This window comes from Lissotriton helveticus, chromosome 1_1, assembly GCF_964261635.1.
Source record: "Lissotriton helveticus chromosome 1_1, aLisHel1.1, whole genome shotgun sequence".
In the NCBI taxonomy this organism is placed as follows: domain Eukaryota; kingdom Metazoa; phylum Chordata; class Amphibia; order Caudata; family Salamandridae; genus Lissotriton; species Lissotriton helveticus.
The window spans coordinates 605,406,759-605,432,116 of record NC_136057.1 but is presented as its reverse complement, the minus strand read 5'-3'; the positions used below and the strand labels follow the sequence as shown (position 1 = coordinate 605,432,116).

Genomic DNA, 25,358 nt, shown 5'->3' with positions numbered 1-25,358 from the left:
GCAGAACGCAACAAGTCAGACTCCCTCCATTCCTCTCAGAACCGACTCCAACCACCTGCAAAGTTTCACAAGGATCCTTCACCAGCCTAACCCTATTCAACATAAGCCATCGTCAAAGCACAGATACTCAACATCTCACCATATGCAGACGACACCCAACTCATCTTCTCCCTATCCAACGAGCCCAGCATCAGCAAACGCAACTTTCAAGATGGATGGGAAGCCGTCGCCAGATGGATGAAGAGCAGCTGCCTTCAACTCAACACAAACAAAACCGAGATACACATCATGAGCCCACATCCCGATGACTGGAATGACACCTGGTGCCCCCCCCCCCTCAGGCCCCCCTCACCCCCACAGACCACGCACGCAACCTCAGGATCATCCTGGACTCCGAACTCAAAATGGGCTGCCAGGTCAACACCATCACCTCCTCCTGCTACCACACCCTCCGCCTACTCCACAAGTGGATCCCACCAAACACTGGAAAACTATCATACTCGCCCTCATCCACAGTTGACTGGACTAAAGCAATGCACTCTACGCCGGTATCAACAAGAACCTCACCCGCAAACTCCAGAACGTCCAGTACGCCAATGCCAGACTTGTTCTAAACCTACCATGCCACTGCCACATCCGCCAACACATACGGACCCTACATTGGCTCTGCGCCGAGAAGATAATTACCTTCAAGCTTCCCACCCACTCACACAAGGCCCTACACAAAGCTGGACCCGTCAACCTGAACCACCGCCTTGTGTTCCACACTCCCAGCGCTCTTTCCGCTTGGCCCAGCTCTCCCTCGCAACTGTACCTCGGCTCAAGAAAAGCAGGACAGAAGGACACTCCTACTCCCTCCTCGTGGCCAAGGCATGGAACTCCCTCCCTCTCCACCTCTGACAGACTGCATTTCTCCCCAAGTTCCTAAAAGACCTCAAGACCTGGCTCTTCAACGTTGCTCAGTGATCCTGCAGGATCTGTGGACCCCCTCTCTTCCTCAGCGCCTTGAGACCCATTCCTGGTGAGTATTTTGCGCTATACAAATCCCCTGACTGATTGATTGAACTAGTGCCTTGGTTACATAGTGCTTAACCGCTCGGATGGGTTTGGTATCCTGGTGCCCTAAGTTTTTGTTGATAATGATCACCTTCGGACTTGGAGTCTTACTTGTTTATTTCAGAGACCATCTGTGGGAACCTTGGGCCTGGAATGGCCGGAGGTTTATTTTTGGCCAAGTGAGCCCAGTTAACACGTTCAGCAGTAGGGAGAAGAGTGTGCCCCAAGCAGCCACTTTATACAAGCCCTCCTCTTTTGTTTTGTGTTTGGGGGCTGACGTGGGGGCCATAAAGTAATAATTTGTGCACTGAAAGAGTACCCCCAACTCTGCCTTCTACATCGCAACAAAGAGAAGAATTGAGCTATGTATCCCATAGTATGCTCTCAGTCAGTTGTTGCCTAGACCAAGGGATGTCTATGAGCTAGCAAGGAAGAAGTTCACTCTTGAAGAGAAACACTGGTAATGAATGATCAGACTTGTCAGAGAAGGGAGCTCATGAGGGAACCTCCACCCCAGATAAAAGTGCAGCCACTACCAAATAACACGTTTGAAACAATATGACAGATTTAAGTCATAGGGGTAGACTTAATACAGGCAAGGCACAATTGGGATGTTTTGACTACAGGTGGGAGTCAATGCAGAGATATTATTCTGTTGCAGACACAATTTATAGAGCAAATGGTGGAACCTGAAAGGAAGTAAAGGGAGATGGCACTAAATATTGAAGACACACATAATCATGAGGGTAGCCGCAGTGAAAGAAATGAGGGTGTCCTGAAAGATACAATAGGATGGGAAAGCTCTTGTTCAATATATTATCTACATCTTGCTGGGACATGAAAGCGACATGAACGTGGCCATGTATTGATAACAATGATTTCCTTGGAAATGTGTAAATTCATGAGACGATAAGAGGGGAAGAATTCATTGAATTCAGTTCTGTAATAATGAACCTCTTTCAATATTGCTGTATTATGTAGAATACGCATTTTAAGAATAATTAGACTAAGACTTTCATGGGAGAGGATAGTGATTCCTACTGTTTCTCCTATATCGAGACTGCATCTTTGAGTCTGAGATTTCCAAATGCCTGGTGTTCAACTTGACGATGTTTGATCTAAGGTCTGCCTTCTCTACTTAGTGACTGCGTTCAATGACAAGGGCATTTGTGTTAATGCATTTAAAGTGTTGGATAGCTTGAACATGGGCTGTCTAGCATTGTGTGAAAAAATTACGTTTTGAGTCATTATGGGTAAAGATTAATATTGTGCTAATGGTTTGTGTTGAGATAGATTTTAAACTGTGTGGACATAGGTAGGTAGACCTCAGCCTCATCTGAGTCTATACAAAATGGACTGGCTGAGGAGAAGGGGTGTCTAGGGTTAGAGGAGAAGTAACAATCTGGAGTGTATTGTTGGTTAAAGGAAGGAGGGAATTAGGCAGGGCCTCCTGAACATCACACAAATAAACTCTCCTACCAAAATGTTATACTTTTAAAAGGGAAATTGCACACTGCATCCTGCAGGAAGGCATAGATGAGACCTGCTGTCCACATTTTAGCCCCACTATGACATGCTTGTTCACCCGAGGTATTCTGAGTGTGTCACGGGTGGGCAAGTTGTGCTTGCAACTCTTACTCTTGGGATAATTGCCTACCCAACTCATGCCCATGTCTCCATGCATTTATGAATCCCTAGTGAGTCACCCACTTCATGACCCCTTGTGCTGTCTTTACAACCAGTGTATTAGCCAATGGTGGATAGGAAGCATCCAGATCCACATAGAATATGCATTTTCAGCCCTTGCCTCTCCTGCGCCCCACCCAATATTGTGGGAGCGTTTGTGAATGGACTGACATTGTGGTTAAGATATTGAAGAAGGCTAACTGACACACATTCAAATCAAATATGATAATGAGTACGATGCCGGTCCCATCTAATCTGCCGTGTATAATAACATATTGGCTCTCCCTGTCTAGGTTGACCTCCTTGGCAGAAAAGGGCACCCCCATCTAATTCAAACAAGTGCCATTGCTGCATTAGATGAGATCCCAGTATTGGTGTATAACTGCCATTTCCAACTACACTGCAATTTCTTGGTCTCCTATTCTGTGAGACCAAGAGATTGCAGACAGAAGTGTCTCCGGTAGAAGCACTACCTATATCTACCTGGGTTTTCATTATGCATGTATTTTGAATATTTTACTCACCAATCGCATTCCTCGAAAATAGTTATATCTGTGCATGGCATTCACAGGCAGGTCACAAGGAAAACATCCCCAAATGTCTTTGCCCCAACTGCCATCTTTCTTCTTTGCACATAATTTACTACAAGTAAGTTCTGTGTATGGATAATTGATCTTATTATTGGTGCATTATTAGCCCAAAAACGTGACTCAGTCACAGGATATCCTTCATTCTGGGTGCTGTCGTGGGAGATATTTCCTTATCTGAGTGAGTTTCTGTAGATCCCATTGACCTGCATAATTTGCCCTTCCTCCAGGTCCAATCATTCGTCCATGCCATGCGTTGTATCAGATGGTTTATGAATACTTTCAGTTTGGCAAGGAACAGTAGCATATTACTGAATTTCTGGTTCTCTCTGGCATTTCTTGACCATCACAAAGGATGCCATTTTTTGCTGGAGTGCTTAATTTGTAAACAAATCAGTGCCAGGGCTCTCATCAGGAGACCACTGCAGCTTGCACCACACATTGCCCCTGCCATGCTGCCTTTGATAGTAACAACACAATACTAACCATCTCACTCCTACAACAAGTGTGACATTGAGGACTATTTCGGGCCCCAAGCTACAAGAAAGGCTTGGGCTGCACGAAATAGTCATTTTTAATGCATATTGAATTAATAATTGGCTGTTGTGTGGTCATCTCTAAATTAGCCAGACAGCGTCACCTTGTGGCAGACTGCTCATGCGCCGATGTTGCCAATTTAGTACTGATGCTGAGCTCCGGAAACTGCCGGCTCAAATTAAGCCTGGCCCTGTGGCTCTGGACTTCTGCACTATCGTGCCCGAGTCTCAGTAATGGAGTAGTTGGACAAACCTGGAAGCGGACACCTAAGTGGGTCTCTGAGCTATGTCAAGTGCAAAAAAATGTGGAAATCACCTGAGGAACCTCCTTGGTGTTCATCAGTATCCATCGCAGGGTAAACCAATCGCTTTCTTTGTCTGCTTTATTCCGTCTGCTAGACGTAATGGATAGCCATGTCGAAATCTCCTATTCTCGCTCCCATCTTGAGTTCCAGAGCCACTCTGATGGTAGAGATAGCCTTCAACCTCCTGCCTAATTTGGCTGGTAGGGCAAATTTCTGGTCATCTCAAAATCTAAAATCAAGCGGAAAACAGCAATGCTTGCATTTACATATAACACAGCCAATTCATTCCCATTAAGCTCACAGTGATAATATGCACAATCCTTTATATTTATTATATATTTATTTACGGGTTGATGCAGCACCTTACCTCTCCTTTTTTTTTTTTTAAATTTGTTGTTATTGTTGCATCATAACACCTGGGTACATAGTGGATCAACTGCCGGCGTGGCATCAACATTCAGCCACGGTCAGCCGTGCGCGCAACATTTCTGTATATAAACTTGTGGAATTTGATATTTCTTCCAATAAACAGTACAGATCAATCAGATATGTTCTCAGGCTGGGATCATATAATCGTGCTCGGTAAGGGGAGAAAGGAGGATACAAGTGGGTACATGAATTCCAGCCTTGGTGGCATAGGCTCGGGGTCTGTATAGTTCTTATAACTGTATTACCAGTAACTGGGGGGACATAACTGTGGAAGGGAGCAAAAAAGGCGTTGGCAAGAGCACGGTAGAGGTAAAACCAGGCGTCGGATGTCGGGAGACAAGGGGTTCCCTCAGTGTGCACTCGTATTAAGGTAGAGCAGTCAGAGAGTGGGGGCGTTCCGTGTTTGTGCGTAGTGGGATGGTCGGTGTGGGGACGGGGCCTTGACCAGGGACTATGTGCTCACTCGAGTGGGGGGGGGGTGTAGGTGGGTCTCCCTGTGTGCCGGGTCTGCCGGAAGCTATGCAGGAGCATGGCCCATGCCATGGAAATGGGATGCTTACGCGCACCTCTGGCCTCCTCCTCCCTCAGGGCATCCTCCTCCGCCGCCGCCCACTTACAAACTGCCCCCGTCCAAGCTGCTATGGGGGGACCTTCCGGGGATCGCCAGTGCATAGCTATGCATCTGTTTGCCAGCAGTAGTGCCAAGGATACGAAGCGCCTGTGTACTGGTTCTTGTTTAGGGACATGAAAGATGCCTAGTGCACTGGACTCCCAGGAGGCTAGTGTTGTGAGGCCCGTGAGGTCCGCCAGTGTGTCGTGCACCGTTTTCCATAGGGGGTGAAGGTCGGGGCAGCTCCAAAACATGTGACGAAAAACAGCGTCGGGGGATCGACATCTGGGGCATAGGAATTGTGTAGATGGGTAAAACTGTTGTAGGCGTGCCGGGGTGAGGTATGCTCTGTGTAGTATATAGTATTGGATGTTTTTAAATCGAGCATTCCTAGAGACGCGCTTCGGGGCCTTGAGCGCCTTGGTCCACTCTGAGTCGTGTATGCGCGACCGATGTCTTCCTCCCATGCGGCCCGTAGGGCCGTCAGAGGGGCGTGCGAGAGTTCCTGGATCGATTTATACAACCAGGTGACCAAGTGGCGTCCCACTCCCATGTGTAGGATTGTGTGTATTACTGGATGCGTGTCTGGTTCACCTGCCCTGAGATTATGGTAGGGACAGAATCCCTCGAGTAGCTGTCGATGTCTGAGGAATTGACCTGGGGGAATGTCATACTCTGCGACCAGCTGATTGATTGGTTTCAGCTGTCCTTCCTCGAAGATCGACTCCATATCCTTGATGGCGCAATGTGTCCATTCAACCAGCATTGGCGCCGAGAAATAGGAGTCCTGTCTGGGGCAGCCTACCAGCGGTAGTAACGGGGAGTATGGGGTTCTATCGGGGGCCATCCGGTGGACCCGCATCATACATCGACGCGCTATCGTGACTTGAAGGGGGTACGTACGTCGGGGTTTGGTGCCCGGGAGGAGAAGACGGGTGAGCTCCGGGGTCGGAACTCTACCGGTCGGGGTAAAAGTCTCCTGAGTGTATCGGTCCGCCGCCCAATACGACAGCCATTGAAGCTGCGCCGCCAGGTAGTAGGACTCGAAGGAAGGAGCCCCGAGCCCACCTTGCGCTGTGGGAAGTTGGAGGGTTTTCAAGGCCACTCTGTGTCGGTTCACGCCCCAAATAAGGGTACCTAGGAGAGAGTTGAGGTCCCGGAAGAAGGATCTGGGTGGCACCACCGGCAGGTTCGTGAAGTGGTAGAGAAGTCGGGGGAGCATAACTATTTTAGCCAGGGCTATCCGCCCTACCGGGGCCAGTGGGAGCTTGTTCCAGAAGGCAACAGTCGGGCGCAGGTTAGCGAGCGCTTTCCTGTGATTGCCGTCGAAGATGTCTGCTGGAGAGTGGTACAGGCGGACACCGAGGTACCGGGGAGCTTCCGTGGACCACGTGAGTCTATGGGTTCCTAGCCCAACGTCACGGGGAGGTAAGCGCGGGTGGAAGGGATAGATCGTGGACTTGTCCCAGTTCACCTGGAGTCCCGAGGCGTCTGCGAACTCAGTCAGCGCCACTCCTATGGGAGTTAGATCCGCCTCGATGTCCCGGACATATATGAGGAGGTCATCTGCGTACATAGAGACGCAATGGGTGTCGTCCGCGAGCGGGATGCCCCAATGTATTCCCTCCTGGCGCAGTCTGACCGCCAGCGGTTCGACGGCCAGGGCAAATAAAAGAGGTGACAGGGGGCACCCCTGTCTCGTGCCTCGGCAAACCTCAAATGCAGAGGAGATGTGTTTCCCAATCCGCACTCGCGTTGTTAGGTCGGTGTATAGGAGGCGAGTGTATGCCATGAGTGTCGGGCCAACGTTGAGACGACGTAGGATCGAAAAGAGGTACGGCCAGGTGAGAGTGTCAAACACCTTTTCCAAATCCATAATCAGGCAAGCGGCACGGGGGAATCTGTCCCGAACCTGATCCTGAACATGGAAGTCGCGGCGGATGTTCTGTGAGGTGTTCCTTCCCGGCACGAACCCACATTGGTCAGGGTGGACCAGTGGGCGTATGACCTGGGTGTACCTGTCTGCCAAGATCTTCCCGAGGATCTTACAGTCTGCCGACAGGAGCGTGATAGGACGATACGAACCCAGTTGGAGTGGGTCCCTGTGGGCTTTGGGGAAGGTCACAATCACGGATTCCCGCAGTGACTGGGGAAGCATTCCCAGATGGAGGGCCGCCGCAAACATCCAAGCCAATCGGGGAGCCAGCAGGGCTGAAAACGTCGAGTAGTACTCCAGTGGGAAGCCGTCGAGCCCCGGGGCTTTGTTCTGGGACAGGGCACGTAGTGCTTGGGTGACATCCGAGGGTGTTATTTTAGTGTCAAGTGTGCGCTTGTCAGCGTCCGATATCGCGGGCAGTGTCAGTGAGTCGAGGAAGCGGTCCACGCATGACGGAGTGTATCGGGTTGGGGCCTCGTATACCTTTGCGTAGTAGTGTTGGAACGCCAGGAGGATCTCGGCCTGAGATCGCACTAGTACGCCTTCCGGATTGATAATATCCGTAATTGGTTTGATCTCGGTGTCCTGCCTTGCCATCCAGGCAAGCATCGCTCCCGTTTTGTCCTGATCTTTGTGGACTCTGGAAGCATAGGCCCGGAAATTATATTTCCGAAGATCAGCGCAGGCAGGTTGGTATACCGACTTCGCCTCGGCCGTGAGCGCAACGTGCTCCTCCGAATCATAGGTTTGTTTAGTAAGCGTAGCCAGGCGCTGTTCCGATGTGAGGAGTGTCTGTTCTAGTGTACGGCGAACCCCTGCAATTTGTTTAATGCATTCCCCCCGCGCCACCACTTTGAATGCGTCCCATTCCACTAACGTCGATGATGCAGAGTCCGCATTGTGTAGGAAGTACTCCTGTATGCTGGTTTTATGTGTGTCCCTGAAGACCTGGTCTGTTAAGCAGTCCTTAGGGAGACGCCAAATGGGAACTGGTGGGTGTGGGAGTCGCCAGTGCAGGCGTAAAATGTGGGCGTCATGATCCGAGAGGATCCGACCTAGGTAGTCCAAAGAAGTTACCTTTGGGAGGATAGGCGCAGAGCATAAGAACCTGTCCAGATGGACCCGAAGGTTGTGAGGAATCGAGTGGAATGAGTAAACACGGGCCAGTGGGTGTAAGTGCCGCCACGCATCAGTGAGCGCCCGGTGTGTGGCCCAGGCTCTAAAGATTTACACTTGTCGGGGGGTTGGGGAGCATGCGGGGGGGTGTGATCTGTCCAGAGCGGGGTCCAACGTGCAATTGTAGTCCCCTCCCAAGATCCATGGAATTGCAGTAAATTGGGCCAAGACTCCTGTGAGGTGATCCCAGAATTTATCTTGCTCAGTGTTAGGGGCGTAAATGCTGCCCAGGAGGACCCCTTGCCCATCTAAGATTCCCTCTAATAATGCTTATCTGCCCTCCCTGTCAACCACCCGCCTGAGTGTTCGAAAAGGGGTGCCCGGCCTAACCCACACTAAGGCGCCACGTGCGAATGCTGAGTATGTCGTGGCGCAAAAGGTCCCCCGCAATTTGGCCTGTAGTCGGCCCAGTTCGGTAGCGTTGGTATGTGTCTCTTGTAAGAGTGCAACGCAAGCTGACATACGTTTGATGTAAGAGTAAACGAAGTAGCGTTTGCTAGGTGTGTTAAGTCCCTGTACATTCAGTGTGAGGACGTTAACGTCCGACCTTGGAATCGCCATTGCGAAGATATCGTGCTCGTGAGTAGGGCCCCCCTGCAGATCCCGAGGACAGTGAGGTCATGTGTGTCGTGTGTGCCCTTGCGCACCATGCTTCCATATGTGCGGGGGAGGGTCTAACGGGGGCAACAACAGGTAGAACCAAAGGTGGGGAACAGTCCCAATACCAGGGATATATCACCGGGGGTGGCACATCCAAACTTGTGTCCCACTAGGGGAGAAATATAACAAGATTCTGCGGGGGTGGCAGCATGTGTCACTGCCGGGCTTATTCGCGGATCGGGCTTTTGTAGGAGAGATGTCCATCGCTCGCGTGCACATACAGTCAACTGGTTATGTATCATTGGCACACAAATATCGCACAGCGCTTTAAGCAACCAAGAAAAGAGGATACAGCAACTGTCTTTCAGATCATCATGAAGAGGTGCCAGGTTGGCCAGCCGGGGCAGCGGCCGCCGTATGCACGGCAAGGAGGGGGGGACGAGATCGGACCAAATCCTGACATTGTGCCGTCACTGTCCCGGTCCTTCTCAGGGGTGAACAGGTGCGGTTGGCTTTCCAGGTCCGATGCTTGGGGGGATGTGTGCAGTTCCGTCACCGCTCTCAAGGCATCACGCCTCTCCTGCTTGATTTGCGTGAGGTCGGGCGAGCCCGTGGGGGAGGATGCTTGACTTTTGGAAGGGCTTGTCCGGGTGCGGTTCGTGCCTCGTCTCCTGGATCGTCGCGAGTCATTGTTGTGCCTCCGCTGGGGTCCGGGCTTAGGAATCAGCAGACAGTGGATCTCCGCCCAATCCTGTGCCTCCTCCGCCGTGGTGAAGAATAAGGCTTTCCCGTTGTGGAGCACCTTGAGGCGGGCTGGGAACAGGAGGGAGTACTGGAGATCATTTGCGCGGAGGCGCCTCTTAACCTCCAGATAGGTCGAGCGCTGCTGCTGTACTTCTCGAGCATAATCCGGGAACACCATGACCTGTTGGTCCTCCACTTGCAGGGGGCCCGCAACCCGGGCCGCGCGGAGCACCGCATCGCGGTCTCTGAAGTGCAGGAACTTAGCCAGCATGGGGCGTGGAGGAAGACCTGGTTTGGGTTTCCGGGCAGGGACCCTGTGAGCTCTTTCGATAGAGAAGAATGCTGACCGTTCCGACTCGGGGGTAAACGATCTGGTCCATGATTCCATATAGGTTAGCGGGTCCGAGTTTTCAATCCCCTCCGGCAGCCCCAGGACGCGGATGTTGCAGCGTCTCGAGCGTCCCTCCAAGTCGATCGTGCGCTCCTCGAGGGCCGCCACTCGTCGTAGGACCTCCTTCATGTCTGCTTCCTGCGTTTTCACCGTGGGTTGAAGCGTGGCCACGATCCGCTCACCCTCCTTCACTCTGTCCGCCAGCTTACGATGGTCGTCGCGAATCAGGCTGATGTCCGTCGTCAAGACGCCAAAGCGTTCCTCCATTGAGAGCAGGGACAGTTCAATAGCTGCCAACACCTGGTCCAGTTTTGCCGACAATGAGGGGTCCGCATGTGGCGTGTTTGCTTGTGTCCAGGTCCTGTGTGCGGCATTTTCTCGATGGCCGTTTCAGGGACAGCAGTCACCTGCGTGCCCCTCGTTTTCCCCATTGGTCCGAGGGAGAGGGCGCCGCGGCGTCGTGGAGTCCTGGATCTGCGGGTCGTTGGGGCAGATGCTGACTCAGTGGGGTGGGTATTCAGTTCTCGTTGGAGCCGAGGTGCCTCTGGGTTCGCCGCGAGGCGCCCCAGGTCCGGTGCGCACCGAGGGTCTGGTGGCTTCAGTGGTGAAGTGGGGGGGGGCCTGCGCGGGTGTTCTCAGGTGCGCATCAGCAGGGGACTCCCTCCCCCCCCCCCCCCCCCCCCCCACTGTCCTGGCACTCCGGGAGAGATGGGCTTCTCGCCGCCCTTAACGAGGCAGATGGTTGGTGTTCACCCTTCCCCCCTCGGGGCAGAGAACAGTCTATATGTCAGGTGTTGGGGCAGGGGGGAGGCCCAAGCCTGTGGGTCCGGGGTGGTGATGGGTTGTCTCTGTTGTGGCTTGCCACCGCCGTAGCCTTGGAGGGACGCTGCTGTTTCTATGAGGAGGCCTGCGCCGAGCCCGGAATCTGGGACTTCTTGGGCGCCATGTCAGGGTCAGGCAGCCCGATCCAATGGGAAGGGTATACTCAGATGTGAGTCCCTTGCTCATTGCACCATCAGGATTCAAGCAAGCCGGGCCGAAGACGGCTGAAATGCCAGAAACCGGTCCCCGGAAGCTTGTTTCCTTCCCAGTGTAAGAATTGGCTTTTGTAGTCTGGTCTGCCCTGTTCCCATGATGCACTGGGCCAGGGACAGACTAATTTGCATACAGCCAGGTTCTGAAACTGGGATGGTGCAATGAGCTAAAAAACGGTGTTGGATCTAGCCCTGATCTCTTGACTGGGTGAGAGTATTCTGCTTAATTCAGAGACTCTGTCCATCACCACCCCTTGTTGTAAATATTTTTGTCCACCCTAAGCGTGGAAGGGTATACTTAGATGTGAGTCCCTTGCTCATTGCACCATCAGGATTCAAGCAAGCCGGGCCGAAGACGGCTGAAATGCCAGAAACCGGTCCCCGGAAGCTTGTTTCCTTCCCAGTGTAAGAATTGGCTTTTGTAGTCTGGTCTGCCCTGTTCCCATGATGCACTGGGCCAGGGACAGACTAATTTGCATACAGCCAGGTTCTAAAACTGGGATGGTGCAATGAGCTAAAAAACGGTGTTGGATCTAGCCCTGATCTCTTGACTGGGTGAGAGTATTCTGCTTAATTCAGAGACTCTGTCCATCACCACCCCTTGTTGTAAATATTTTTGTCCACCCTAAGCGTGGAAGGGTATACTCAGATGTGAGTCCCTTGCTCATTGCACCATCAGGATTCAAGCAAGCCGGCCCGAAGACGGCTGAAATGCCAGAAACCGGTCCCCGGAAGCTTGTTTCCTTCCCAGTGTAAGAATTGGCTTTTGTAGTCTGGTCTGCCCTGTTCCCATGATGCACTGGGCCAGGGACAGACTAATTTGCATACAGCCAGGTTCTGAAACTGGGATGGTGCAATGAGCTAAAAAACGGTGTTGGATCTAGCCCTGATCTCTTGACTGGGTGAGAGTATTCTGCTTAATTCAGAGACTCTGTCCATCACCACCCCTTGTTGTAAATACAGGTCCTGTGTGCGGCATTTTCTCGATGGCCGTTTCAGGGACAGCAGTCACCTGAGTGCCCCTCGTTTTCCCCATTGGTCCGAGGGAGAGGGCGCCGCGGCGTCGTGGAGTCCTGGATCTGCGGGTCGTTGGGGCAGATGCCGACTCAGTGGGGTCGGGTATTCAGTTCTCGTTGGAGCCGAGGTGCCTCTGGGTTCGCCGCGAGGCGCCCCAGGTCCGGTGCGCACCGAGGGTCTGGTGGCTTCAGTGGTGAAGTGGGGGGGGGCCTGCGCGGGTGTTCTCAGGTGCGCATCAGCAGGGGACTCCCCCCCCCCCCCCCCCCCCACTGTCCTGGCACTCCGGGAGAGAGGGGCTTCTCGCCGCCCTTAACGAGGCAGATGGTTGGTGTTCACCCTTCCCCCCTCGGGGCAGAGAACAGTCTATATGTCAGGTGTTGGGGCAGGGGGGAGGCCCAAGCCTGTGGGTCCGGGGTGGTGATGGGTTGTCTCTGTTGTGGCTTGCCACCGCCGTAGCCTTGGAGGGACGCTGCTGTTTCTATGAGGAGGCCTGCGCCGAGCCCGGCATCTGGGACTTCTTGGGCGCCATGTCAGGGTCAGGCAGCCCGATCCAATGGGCCATTTGCGGTGTTAGGTACGTCCAGGTCTCTCCGCCCCTCCGCCCAGGAAGCGGGGTGGCGGGCGTCCCCCGGGAGGCCTCAGAGGGGGGGGGCGCAGATCGCTGGGGTGTTGGGGACCCCCAGGGAGGGGGAGGGGGGGAATCAGACACTCACCACTCGCGGGAGACGTCGCGGTCACCAGAAGGCCCAGGCGCCGCGTTGGTGGTGTGTCCGCCGGTGCCCCTCAGTTCTCGGTGGTCGGAGCTGCAGTCGGGCAGACACCTGGTCGGACCGGAGCGCTGGTGGAAAGAAGCTCCGGCTCGGTGGCCGCCATCTTGCGCGCCGATACGTGCCTGCAGGGGTGAGCCCGGTGCAGAGTACGCTTCCGCGGGCTAGCTGTGCCGCCCGATCAGGAACTCCGCGGCCTCGGCCCGATTGTATGTTCCCCCGGGTCTCCGGTCCAGATCCGAGGGCTCAGTGGTGTCGGCCTCTGAAGGTCGGAGTCGCGGTCACCATTTTGCAGCTCGGCTCCCCTATCCGGCAGGAAAGATTTCCCCCTTCTGGTGCCGCACCTCAGCGGCGGCCGCGGCTCACCTGGAAGGTGCCTCAGGTGTGATCGCACTGCTGGTGACTTTTCCGTTGGCTGAGGCTCCCGGCGATTCCTGGAAACGGGCAAGATGCGAGCCCGATCGCGGAGCCTCAGCAAAACACAGCCGCCATCGTGGCTTGCTAAGCCACGCCCCCCAGCACCTTACCTCTCCTTATCGCCATGGAGCAATACTCAATGTCTAAAGTAATATCTCTTGGATCTTTGTCAGTGATGCTAATCTGTTGTGATCCCCGTCCAGAACTGTTACTTCATTTGATTATTTGTAATTGTCATTTAAGAGAATGATGTATGAGAACAATCAATTATACACATCCTAGCATTTTAAAAAGACATAGTTTTTGGCAAGCCGTAGCAAGGACACATTGAAACACTAGGTTTTATTCAATACAATCAGCGGTGAGCCAGTAAAATGGCACTGGGGCCCAGAGGTGGTGGAGGTGCAGCCTGCCCTGCACTAGCTGCAGTGAATACCAGGCCTCCTCTCACCTTTTTTGCATGTCTTGTGCTGCCTGGAGCCCTGTGCTGTAGTCGCATTGACGATCTCTGAATACGATTGGATTGCAAGTAGCTGTTTATTTGAGCACCCACATAATACAGCTACATCTCTGTAACTGAATGGAATCTCAAGTCTCCAACAAATCATAATACAGAGCAAGCTATGGAAACACATGGAATGCTGCACTTTAAAGTTCCATGCTCTTATGAACTTACAGTAACAAATAAGTCTACATTTACTATACATCTCCCCTCTTTCTAAACCGAAAACAGCAGAAACAGAACTAAAAGTAAAAATAAATAATGGTAGCCAAAAAAAGGATGAATAATCATACAGAATTACATTGTGTGGAACTAGTACGTAACAAAGTCATTGTATGTTTTGTGGTAATTTAACACTCCTGGAATCATTAGATAAGGAACTGTTTTCAATATTCCCAATTGACAACTGAACACTATCATCAGCATTGTTCATTATGTGTCTAGGAATTGATTCACTAACAAAATCAGGCTTAGAGAAATCACTCACATCAGTACATACATTCTTATTTTTGTGTGCTAATTTTTAACTACTCCACCAAGATCCATTGCTTAATAAAGCTGATATTTTTCAACTTTAATAACTTTTCAAGCTTTTGAATATTTGGAACTCCCTTTTGACACATGCCAAGGCAATTTGATCTCAACACAGCGCCCACCGTGTAATGCATTAGATTTATGTTTTACCCATGTTTGCAATTTACTATTTTTACTTGACACATTTATTTTAACTTCATGATATACTTCTTTAATGTCAACAACCGAATGTTTATTTGGTAATCAACTTGGATTTACATTTTGTGTAGGTTTCCTTCCTTTAAGTAATAAGAAATGTGCAAACCTTGTGGTACATTGAGAGGTACAACTATATGACCAAATACATTTGGCAACATGTTCTTTGACATCAGTTCTTGCCTTGATTGGCTCTACTAGCGTCTTATTGATAATTCCACAAGACCATTCATGTTTGGTGAGTTTAGAGTAGTGCGTTTGTTTGATGCTAAGATTTTAATAAAATCGGAAACTTAAATGAAGTAAAATGGACACCATTGTCAGAAGTAAAGGAATCATGATATCCTTCACTTCTAAAAGATTTATCCAGAAAAGAAATCAATTAATCTGTGTTGGCTTTCACAATCCATTTATGTTCCACCTTTTGGAAAAGTAATTTATGAGTACTAATATATACAACTTTCCCTGAATAATCGCCTCATAAGGACCGAACAAATCTATTGCCAAATCTTTCCAAGGCTCTTCCGACGAGATTTTTTATAATCACCTCCCTTTTTTGCAACTTCAGGACTTTATCCGAATTCTGACACAAAATACAATTCTTTTATATATGTTACTGCCTCTACATCCATAAATGGCATTGAGCAGGGTACACTCCATTCATTGTTATTACCTAATAGAAAAACTCCCACAAACCTACCGCCATTATAACACACAGCGATAAAGTGTTGGAAAGCGACGCTACACTATATGGCACTATACCCTCCATATGCATAGAACATCCCACTACTAGGGATCCCATTGACTACTGGGAGAATAACACAGCACAGAATTGGGGGCTGGCTTGAGCAGGTGATAAGCACAGTTATTGACCTATTCAATAATGGGATACTTATGGATCATGATAACTTCGTGGTGAGGGAAAGAGGGGCACCTGACCATTTATACCTGTTACACGCTGCACTGCTACAATATATAAAAACACACTGGGCTCCTCAGCGACAAGAACCCCCCAGAAATGAGCTAGTGAAGGCCTTATACTACATGGGAAGCAGAGGACATCTCATCAAGTGACTTTGTGTACACGCAGCGGTGAAGCTCACTGCGCTTTAAAACACTTGGGCGGAGCATATAGGACAGGAACTAACAGACAAGGAATGGTCTGGAATAGTAGAATACCCTAAAAGTGTCCAGGAATGGGACATTTTAATTTATACAGACCATGCTGCTCCATAGAGCTTATCTCACTCCTACCCGACTAAACAGGATGTTTCCACATAAACAGCACTGTTGCCCCAGATGTCAATTGGGAGATGCTGATTTGAAACATATGTTATGGGAGTGTACCCGCATATGTGGATATTTTTTGATTCGGTCAGGCAACACACATTTACAATTACACAAAGAGAAGTAGAAAATACGATAGAAGTATGTATTTTGGGAATACACAAAAGATTGTATAAAGACAAAGTACAAACTAGATTCTGGAATCTGGCTTTAATACAGCAACCACAGCACAGAGACTGCCCTCATCGCCGCCACCGATGACATCAGGACCCTGCGGGACAACGGCAAGACTGCAGCACTCATCCTCCTAGACCTCTCTGCCGCCTTCGACACCTTCTGCCACCGCACACTACGTGCACGCCTCCACGATCCGAGACAAGGCTCTGGATTGGACCACCTCCTTCCTCTCTGGCAGATCCAGTGCTTCTGCCTCCCCCATTCCGTTCCAAAGCCTCCAAAATCATCTGCGGCGTACCCCAGGGATCCTCCCTCAGCCCGATGCTGTTCAACATTTACATGGCCCCACTCGCACACGTAGCCCGACAGCACGACCTCAACATAATCTCCTACGCCGACGACACTCCGCTGATCCTCTCCCTCACCAAGGACCCCATCACCGCCAAACCCAACCTCCACGAAGGAATGAAGGCCATCGCTGACTGGGTGAAGACCAGCCGTCTGAAGCTGAACTCGAAGAAGATGGAGGTCTTCATCCTCGGCTCCAACCCTTCAGCCTGGGAAAACTCCTGGTGACCGACGGCACTGGGGGCAGCCCCGACACCCACCGACCACGCACGCAACCTGGGAATCATCCTCGACTCAACGCTCTCATGACCAAGCAAGTCAACGCCGTCTCCTCCTCCTGCTTCAACACCCTCCGCATGCTCCGCAAGATCTACAGATGGATCCCGACAGATACAAGAAAGACAGTCACCGAGGCCCTCATCAGCAGCAGACTTGACTACGGAAACGCCCTCTACGCGGGAGCCCCGACCAAGCTCATCAAACGACCACAACGCATCCAAAACGCCTCGGCATGACTGATCCTCGACGTACCACGCCATGGCCACATCACCCCCCACCTGAGAAACCTGCACTGGCTCTCCGGCAACAAGAGGGTATCCTTCAAGCTCCTCACCCCTGCACACAAGGCACTCCACATGACCAGCCCAGCGTACCTCAACAGACGGCTCTCCTTCTACATCCCCAACCGCCAGCTCCGCTGACCTCTCACTCGCCACCGTCCCGCGCATCTGAAGAACAACCACCGGTGGGCGTTCCTTCTCCAACCTCACCGCCAAGACATGGAACACCCTCCCACTGAGCCTACGACAGACCCACGACCTGCGAAACTTCAGGAGGATACTCAAGACCTGGCTGTTCGATCAGTTTTCGCCCCTACCCCACCACCCCCCGGCCCCCTCAGCGCCTTGAGACCCTCGCGGGTATGTAGTGCGCTTTACAAATGATTGATTGAATACTAGCAAAAAGGGCCATCACTAAGCGCTGGAAATCCAAAATACCGCCCACAGAACATAATTGGCAAATTGAACTGGTTCGATGAGGTAATGCTGAAAGTGCTGCAATAAGGAGGGAGGAAGCCAGAGGTATACGCAAAATCTCAATTGCCATGGAGTGGGATATTATGTTGGAAACTCTTAAAAACCTCGATCTGTACTTCAATGCTACTACCCTACATCACAACTTTAATGACGAGAAAGCTTAACTACTATGCATATGTACTGTAACCTTAACCTGTCACGTAGTATAATGTTGTTTAAATTGCTATTGTTTTTATTACAGTATGGGGCTTCGGGCTGCAACAAATTTTTGCTCATTGACTTGGGTTACTCTGGGACAGATGGGAGGGGGGTAAGGAGAAGTTCGGTTATTTTGGCTATAGTTTATGGTACATTCAATTCCATGCTCTTTATGCTGGTCCAGATACGGAACAAACTACTGTACAGACTGCACTACTGCAAATTCAGTATGTACTACCTGAATGTACTTGTTGCTAGTTTCCTTTCTGTACTACAATAAGTGCCTACGAACTAAGCCTGTTTACAGAAAACTTAATAACATTTGTGTTAAAAAAAATCATCCATAAATGGCCACCAAAATACATCTCTCAATTTCTTAATAGTACCAGACTGACCAATGTGTCCCATGTGAGCCACAGAAATCAATTTACTTCCAAATTCCATCGGAGAAACAAAACATTCTCCCTTCATCACTATGTCATTTTCAATGGATAATTAATTTCTGACCTTTCAAAAGATTTAGAAATCTTTGCTTAAATATTTCTCTTTAGGCCAGCTATTGACAATGTACCCTTTCACTGCACTTAAAACGTCATCCTAATGGGATGCTAGCAACCATTCTTCTTCTGAAATCATTTGACCAACCGATAAAACAATATCCTTCGCACTGGCTACAACACATTCTCCAAACTATTAATTCTTTCTGCCTTCCCATTATTGCCAGACACTATAGTTAAGCAGTCTGTGCTTACATTACATACTCCAGGCAAATACACAACCTTAAACAAACTTAAAATGATATTCCTAAGGTTTGGCCAGGATTCGTGCCAACCACGGGGAAGCCTTTCCAACTCAATTTTTTTATTAAAGCAATGAAAGGTCTGTGGTCCATCCTCAACTTAAACAGGTTGCCCCACAGATACATTTTGAAATGTTCAACAGACCAAGCACAAGCCAGTGCTGCCTGTTTAATTGTGGAATATTTACATTCAGCCTCTGTTAAGGATCTAAATGCAAACGCAATGTCATGTTCCACATTCCCTTTAGTCTGACTCAAAACTGCACCTAACCATCATCCACAGTAACTACATGCAAGGTATCATTAGAAATAGAAGACAAAGGTTGCAAATGTATCATTTCTTTTTTAAGCATTGCTAATGCTTTCTGTTGTTCTTGCAGCTTTCTTGACTGGTGAGTGTAATGGTGCTGGAATTTCTGCAAAATTGACAAATCTTGAATAGTACTCATATAAAGCTAAAAATTATCGGATCCAGTCCTTGTGGCTTGGTTAACAATATCTTTAATAGGTGTGAGTCTTTTTTTGGTGCAATATCTCTTCCAGAAATAGTATGACATAAATATTCCACTTCTGTGGCAAGAAACTTGCATTTATCTAAACGAATTGTCATACCCTTTTCATTCTAAATAGACATTACTTTGCCAAGAGTATAATAATGTTGATCTTCAGAATTGGTGTAAACCAAAATATCATCTTGAAATGCTGCCACATTATTTTTCAACAAACAAAACATGAACTTCTGAAATATCAATGTGACAGATTCCAGATAAAAAGGAATGCATGTATATCAGAATGTTCCATGTAGTTTTATGAAATTAGTGATAGCATGAGAATCCGCCATCAATTCAATTTGATGATATGCCAAATTTAAATCAATAATGAAAGAAATTAGGCACCATTCAATTATGCTAGTAGTACTTGAATAAAGTGCAGAGGATGACAGTCCACTAAAATGTGTTTGTCAGATCTTAAATCCACACACATGCAAAGATCTACTGTTGTGTTAACTTAAACAATCGGAGATACCCATTCAGAAACACACTGACTGGGCCAATTACACCTTCTTTACACATTTCCATCAGCATGAAAGCTAACCCACTCTGAACAGATAACTGAACATTCCTTAATTTCTGCTTAGCAGGCACCACATTCATTTTTAGTTGAATGTGATCAGAAATCCCTTCACCTTACACATTTGTTTCCGAACCAAATCCTTATGTTTCTTCAAAATAGCTTCTAATCTATTAATACCCAACTGACAACTGTATACACTCTGCACATTTTCTTTAATATAAACTGGATTTTTTGCGTTGGCATTTAACATCATTCTCATTTTACCTGATGGCGCCAACCTAACACATGGAAACCATCAATAGCAACATAAACTTTTCAGTAAATGTACCTATTCTGAAACTTAATTTCAGTTATGAGAAATGTAAGCATATCAATTCGACCAAAACCAAATACTCTTACATCATTAGGTTCAATTTTTTTATCATTCCAATTTTTATAAAACAATCAGATAAAAAGGTGTAAGGAAAACCAGAGTCTGACATAACTTTTGCAGGAATGTTACCAACAGAAATATCACACTCAGGTGGAACATATTGGTTCATCATCAATTGCAGTGGCATCAGCCACTTTGTTGACATTCCCATACCCTTCACTTTGTTGAACCTCTGTTGTGTTTCCCTTTCTATCACTTTCTCTACTTCCTCTCACACAGAGAATCATATTCTCACAATCACAATAGTTAGATTCATAATCAATATCTTCTGTTACTACAGAGACCCTTCTATTAAAAAGATACTTACACACATTTCCAAAATGTCCAATTTTCCTGAATTTAAAACATTCCTTTCCCTTCGCTGGACAACATTATAAATTGTGTAGAATGTGTTTTTGTGCCACAATGATCACAACTTGACTTTGACATACTGCTATTACCACTATGACTAGTTAATGTTGATCTATTAGCAGTTGTAGTTTGTTCACGTAATTGTTTTGTCTTAAAATAAATTCCTTTTACATTAGAATTATTTACATTGTCATTGCAAGTTAACACTGCAAATTCCGTAGTAACCTCATCAACATTGATATTTTTTATTGATTTTATTAGTTTCAATCTAGACTTTTATCTGTATCAATTGCTTCCTATAATGTGGGATTGCACTGTCTAAGTAACTGTTCTTGTGTCTTCTTATTAGAACATTGTATAATTAGTTATTCTCTAATATAATTATAAACTGTTGCCCCAAAAGCACAATCTGCCGCCAAAACTGTTAAGGTTGACACACATGAATAAATTGTCTCATTCAAAAGTTGATGTCTCATGTAAAATTTATACCTTTCCATCACAATAAGAGGTTGCTCTGAAAACCTCTTCTTAAGTCTGCCTACTGCCTCAGAAAAACAGTCGTAATCTCTGGCATCTGTACCCTGTGTTGGTAATATAGGTGGTAAGTGTTCAAAAAATTCTTCAGCTTCTAAACCTATTACATTGAACAATAAAGCTTTTTTCCTGTGTAATTCAAAAGAATCCTCATTAATTGCCAACATGTAATTCCTAAAATGCCTAAACCATTTTTCCCATTTCTGACTAGGCTCATTTGAACTGTTTAAAAATGGTGGTGGTGGGTTTCCACATGTAACAATCATGTCGTATTACTTTGTTAATAATGTTGCACTTTTGTGTTAAAGTAACACCTTCAATCAAACTGTGTACTATTTGCCTAAAATCATATTCCAACAGTATGACACAATTATGAAAAATGGTGTGCCAATCACTGCTGAAGAGTGTAATAACGTTGGAAAGTGAAGTTGTTAACTTCAAAACTGGTATCTGTATGTGCCTTTTTGCCAGATGCCACAACAATGTGCTAATAACAAATGGGTGGAAGTACTTTTTACCTCAGCAGAGCATCTGATTGTTTAATTCACGCACTCGATCTGCATGTGCAACATGCAAGCAAGAACAAACAAGCATTTGCAATGCAATAGATCTCGCACTTGCGAGAGTTTGAATTATTGGTATTGTAAATAACAATGCCTTTTACTTTTGTGTTTTAAAAACCTTTAAGCGGTGCGTAAACACACACTTTGTACTTATTGTTGTTGCTTATGAGAAGCAAGTTTGGTAGTAACTGCGTCTTTTACTGCCAGCCTTGCTTCTCTTCAGCAAGAACTACAAGTACAAAGTGCATGGTTACGCACTGCTTGCAGGTTTTCAAAACACATAAATAAAAGACATTGTCATTTACAATGCCAGTAGCTTAAGCTCTCGCAGAAGCGTAATGCAGATGATGGAATATGTGGCAAATGTTGCAAATCTGTAATTATGCACAAAATACAATGACACAAAATGGCATAAGTACAGTGGCCCTGCCTATGGTGCAGAGGCTTTATTTACATCCTTGGATTGCAGTGACATCGCTATATCTGCTTTTGCAATTTACAAGTTTCCCATTATACTTTAGGAATTCGTATAACTCTCCCACTGCAGGGTCGGACAGGTCTATAGGGCAATCAGGCAGAGCCGGAGCATTTTATAAGGAGAACAAAGGTTTACAATTGAAATAAGCTGAAAGAGTCATCAAGTGTCGTGTTTATTAAAGTGAGTCTTTATTAGAAACAGCTCCAGAATGTCAGACAAACCAATAACTAAGGCAAGCTGACACCCACACAGCTCTTCTGCAATGTGTACAGTGAATGTAGACTCCTCCTTGCTGAATGCTAAATACAACAGGCAACCATTGATAAACTGGCTTGGAGAGCATAAGGGCTAAAGCAGCGTAAACGTGTTCACTGTGTTAAGAAACAAGTAGTAGTGGAATCGTGCTTTTGTAAACAAGAACATCTTTTGGAAACAAGCACGGCGTCTGCGCAGTGGGCGCTATGCTGATACATAAGCCCAAGGCAGACCCCCCCCAAAAAATATTGCAAATGAAGGAATGTAAATTAAACAAGCGTCCACCATTGTCCCGGCTGTACACGTCATCCTGCCTGCAGTAGGAAATAAATTAAACCTCCTCCACCCGCCCCCTCCCTTCTCCGTCTGTAACTTGACTGCGGCTGAGTCATACGGACACGGTTGTTGCTTGTCACGGTTAACCCTCCTGGCGGCAGAGCCGGTGCCTCAAAAAGAAAAAGAGTTTGGAAGTTGATGAGGTACGGGCGCTTCTTTATTAGGTGCACAAAGGGTTAAGGCTGTGATAACAGATCGATGCCCCCTTCCCTACAATGGTTAAAAACACAAATCGGTGGATTCATTTGTGTCCGCTGCATCAGCCACGAGACAACATTCAAGCGTGACCAAGACTTCAGGACTGTGTTTTGGAGGGGGTGGGGGTGGCTCTGAAATTGGACCCAAGCAGAAAACAAGGGGAGGAGGGAGAAGAGGGGGGCCACGCCCCCAACCACAACCGGAGCTTATATTCACATGTCATTCAGCGAGGGGTAAACAACAGATGGCACACTGCAGGCAATTAAGTGCCAGGAAGCGGAGGAACACTGTAGTTGGGCGCCGCTGCCTCGGGACTACAAGGAAGTTACCACAGGAGCAACAGCCAACAGAAAGCAAGATACAGCCTCAATGACAGATTTAAACCAATCGCAAGGGGCAAGAGAAAAAACACAAACTTAAAGCCAACATAGAGATTACTTAAGTCTCGCTGAGACAGCGCATGCAGGCAATGAACTGCCAAACACGAGACCTAAAAATGGCTTCCTTTGCTATGTCTAAGATGACTGCCAAAATCTGATGAAGACGGTGAACCCCACTGTGTTAAAGTTCTTAATGCACATGTGCAATACCTCCACAAATCTCAGACCGCCAAACAAGTAATGTTTTGGAAATGCAGTCTGACAGCCTCTGGACGTGGTTCTGCTCTCGACGATCCTCACGGCTGTTCTCAGCTGACAGCTTCACAACCGGGGCAGATGTTGGAAATCTAGCTCCCGATGTCTCTAGCACATGTGCTAAAAATGGGGAGTGCTCCGTAATATAAATGTAGGCAAATTGTCTCCAAAATGCTGTAATGACAATGACGAGCTCTGAATACAATAAGATTTCAAGTAGCTGTGTATTGGAACACCCACATACAAAGGCTACATCTCTCTAACTGAATGGAATCTTAACTCTCTAGCAAACCATAATAAAGCGCAATCAATGGAAACACATGGAATGCTGCACTCCAGAGTTCCATGCTCCTAGGTACTTACAGTAACGAATAAATAAGTCTACATTACTACACCCTGGCTTGGGTTTACACTCCATATATGTGGGGTCAAGGTGGGTCCTCTCCGGCGGCCTGTGACACACATCAGAGCCAAGACAGTGCAGACTCACCTGCAATTCAGAGAGGCAGCCTGTATGTGCGGACAGGCTGCTGGCTGTGAGCTGAGCTTTGTGTAATTGTCGGACTATGCTGCATTTGCCCCCAAGTGTGGTTACTAGCTGAGCACTCTTACGGCTCTCTGCCTGGTTTGTTTTATTGTGCTCCAGGACCTCACACCCTGCAGCCCCTCATAATTACGTGAACTGCAAAAAAGATTGCCTGGATGGTGCAAGACGGTGAGCACCTGTCTCCTCCGCTGAAAGCTCCCTTCTTTTTCTTAAAAATATCCATGCCATGACACTTTGCTGTCTACAGCCCCCCAAACCATTCGTTTTTTTAGAGAGAGAGCCCTCTTAGACAAGAAGCCATGCAGCTTGACTCCACTGAGCTTTTAACCTGCGTAGGTGGCTCTAACCGTTGATGGGATCACCACAGCATTCTCTTACAAGGACAATCCTGACATCCCTACTTGTGGCACCTGGAGGCGGCCCGGGCGTTTTAGCCAATAGCACTTGGTGAGCTCGCCCTGGAAGTCCATTTGTCCTCAGCAAAAAGATGTATACAACACACTGGCTGATGTCTCCTTTGACATGTGTCTTTTTGGCTGTAGGATGGAAAGTTGCTGCCCTTCTGTACCTGGGGCATAGTGTGGTGGGAGCTAGAGATGGGAAAGCTGGCGTTAACGTCAGGTAGTCCTATCTGAACCGGCATACAAATGTATTTGTAGTGTCGCGCTCTAGTCGTTGCGGTGTGACACAACGACGTAGAGCTTGGCCGCGGAGAGGAGAGACGCGCGGAGCCCGCGAAATAGCCAAGAAACAGTTCCCGGCGCTCTCATGCCTATAAGTTAATAAATCACGTCTTACCTGCTAACAGCCTGTTGCCTTTCATTGCGGTCCCTCTAAATACTACAAATTGGCGACGAGGGTCGCGAAAACGAGTACCACCACCTCAGATCACTTTGGCAGCTGACCCAGGGCTGCATATGACCACGAGGCAGCTCTATCCAGGCATTATAGGTGGCAGACAGGGCAGAGAGCGTGGCAGAGGAGAGTGCCCGCATTCACGTCCACAAACCTCGACAAGCAAAGACGCCAGTGGCCGGTGAGGCAAGCCCACAGGTGGGGCAAGGGGGAGCAAGTCAGCCTGATCTCGAGAAGGCAGGGAAGAACAAAGACCCACCTTCTGGGAGTCGCACAACGCACGGCCCACCCATAGAAGCGCCGAGCATTAAGACAGCGCCCATTGTGAGTACTGCAGCCCGGGCGTGGCGTAAGGAGAAGATGCAACCATGTGCTCCTGACCTGGCCCACCATCCTAGCGCGGCGACCATATGTCGCATAGACGACTGCAACACTTCCCCCAAGGCCCTAGCGGAGCGGGCACAGCAAAGCGCGGGCGGTGAGTCTGTGCCCCACGGGAGCCCCCCACGCCAGCACGTATCCAGTGCGCCATGAAGTCAAAGTGGGACGGATGAGCTCCAAGAACGTAGAGCAGAAATGAGTGCCCACGCTTCTTCACTCGGTACGCCAATCCCCTTCCTACCCAGACCCGGGGAACCCTCAATGAAGTGGGACGATTGGAAGGTATACTTCATGAATTACCTGGAAGAGCTGGAAGATGAAAGCGGCAGGGAGTTTCCCAGCAAAAGAAA

General features: G+C 48.4%; 1 protein-coding gene across 3 annotated transcripts in view; it reads left to right on the top strand.

Annotated features, from left to right (window-relative positions):
* The window catches only part of ITPR2 (inositol 1,4,5-trisphosphate receptor type 2), a 1,735,249-nt gene that overhangs the window by 1,214,508 nt on the left and 495,383 nt on the right, over nt 1–25,358 (top strand). The window lies entirely within an intron of this gene.